Consider the following 2,768-nt stretch of genomic DNA (forward strand, 5'->3'; position numbering starts at 1 on the left):
TCAGGCCCATTGCTAATGACAATGTTGAATGTTATATTTTTCGATGGGAATGAAATTTTATATATCTTTAAGACAACCAAGTTTTTTTTGTCATTTTGTTGCAAAACTTTTCGTAATTTGCATCAAGGCAACACACCGGTTATTATCAATTTATTTAAGATTTTCATAAGACTTGGGACTACCACTTGTATGCAAAACGTCTTTCGAGCTATACTCTGTTGAAGGCCGGGAACAGGATATTAACTAGATCTAGTAAATACAGAATACCCCGAATAAAACCGCAATTTCCCAGAATTTATCAGACTCCTTAAGAATGCGTAACAAACAAAAAACTACTACTCCTTTTCATGATATTTCACTCAATCGCTCCCAAGTTATTTCTATGATATCTTTGCCATTTTTGTATAGAATAACAGTTTTTTCTTAATTTTAACCACATGTTGCTACAGAATATAACAGATTTGTTCGTAACTTGATTGAAAATGGAGATATCTAGATGAGATTTGGTCTGCGCGTTTCATGGCAAAATATACGTACGAGTTTGTAGATGATATTTTCGGACCACTTTCACGACCAAAAAAAATCATGAACCGTTACAGCCACAAGCCACCAAATTCGCCAAACGCAAATATTATAAAAAATCCTACCGACAGTGTCAGAAGACATAAAATCAAATGACAACCCAGCTCAATCTTCATATAACGGACTGGAACTTGATAAATCAATAACTAATATGCCAGATGCACTGCCGGGGTCAAAGAGGGACGATGGGCGTGGCACCGCCTTTTAGAGGAAATCACAATCTCGGGACCCACCTGATCGATTTCTACCAAATTTGGCACGTTACCAAGTTGACCAATCTCACATATTTATACATTTACGCACGGTGTTAGATCAACGCACATATAAACGTGTTAGTGCAAATGCTTTTTATCAGCTGTTTAGTTCTCAAAATAATAAACCTAAAATGCCGAGAGTCAGCGAAAAAGTTGAATTTCTTAAATTTTGGGAAAAATCCATTTAAATTATTTACTAATGTTGGAGCTATTTGGAAACAACTAAGAAATGTCTAAGTTCGTCTGCAACATACATACATTTTATACACTTGCAACTTGCCAGGGAATACCTTAAGATGTAAAACGTCAACTAAAGGTTTGTTAGAAAAACGAAAATCACTATGTGTATTATATGAAAGTTGGCCCGACCCGATTGTATCTATTTTGCTAATACATACTAACAAATGTTTCATTAAGTTACCTCACGTACAATCACCAATCATATGGAGCAAGTTCAGCCGGATGCTCGCAAATCCTGATATTAGTTATACATATGTGGGGTTATGAGCATAATACGCTGTAATTTTCGTTGAGACATTTTTTTTTCAAGATATTGATCCGACTCAACACGTTTTTGATACACAAAATTACTATTCTAGGGAATGGATTCTGCCTGAATTTCAATTGCATATCTCATTCATTGACCGATATTTTCCGTCCAAAGTCAATTATACTTACTGGGGTACAAATATTCGTTACCGATAGGCTTGAACACTTCTGTTTGGATTTTGAAAATTTTTTGTCATAAGGTGTCATACATTAAAGGAATTATCAGTGCAAAGTTTTAACCCGTTATATAAAATGATTTCTGATTTGTGTACTGTAAAGTATTGGAATCAAATGGAATTTAAATTGTATTACATATATGGTTTTAGTCCTATTTCGCTCATTTCGCATTATGACATTGGAATATTAGTACAATGTCACGTACCAAATTTAGTCGAAATCGGCCTGTTGGGTCCCTGGATATGGGATTTTATAAAAAGTGGGCGGTTCCACACCGACGGTCCAATTTTCACACGGGCTCACAATAAGCCTTTTCATACCATTTTGAACGTAAATTTTAACGTCGTTGGCGTATTTAGGTATAGATTTATCGCGCTTTTAGTTGTTTTTGACCGTACCGTTATATGGGGAGTGAGCGGGGTTATCATCCGTTCATCTATGGTATTTGAGCACTGTAAATTTGGTTGGTGTAGCTTCTGTAGGCGATATGTACGTTCAACTTATTATAGGGGTAAACCACCCCCACTTTTTCAAAAATTACTGCGATCCCCTGAACCAAATTATAGTTTTATATATTAATTTATGGCTTAGTTAGGGCAATTTATAGGTTCTCAGAGTGGTATCTGATTACGTCCGTCTACGAGCTCCCAATTATTTTTGTGCCAAGAAACCCGCATACCAAGTTTCATCAAGATATCTATATTTTCACACAAGTTTCATATTGCACGGACGGACGGATAGACAAAAAGGTATCCGGTTTTCAACTTTTCTTGTCAACCTGACCATTTATAAATACATATTAGGATATGTACAACCGATATTACCTAAAACTAAGCGATATAGATAATATATTATATATGTGTATAAAAATGGTCAGGTTAGGTGAACAAAACTATTATACTGCAGTAATAGGTTGGAAGAGTATAAAAATGATGGTAATCTAATGAGTTTGTGGTGAGTGTTCAATACTCAAATCATATCATTATATCACAGATGATCAATACAGAGATGGAATTTAGGAAGACTTTGTCTTTGCAATTGCAGTTTCTAAATATTTTAGAAATGGTTGCCCTTTTGTTCATTATTCTGTACCAAAATCGCAAGGATGAAAACAGGCTTAAACAAATTGTGCGAGTCAGCCGAAATATGTTTGATGTTATTATTAAGCTAATAAAATGTGATGAAATGTTTATTGGCTCGCGTACT

Source organism: Bactrocera tryoni, chromosome 2 (genome assembly GCF_016617805.1).
Source record: "Bactrocera tryoni isolate S06 chromosome 2, CSIRO_BtryS06_freeze2, whole genome shotgun sequence".
NCBI lineage: Eukaryota > Metazoa > Arthropoda > Insecta > Diptera > Tephritidae > Bactrocera > Bactrocera tryoni.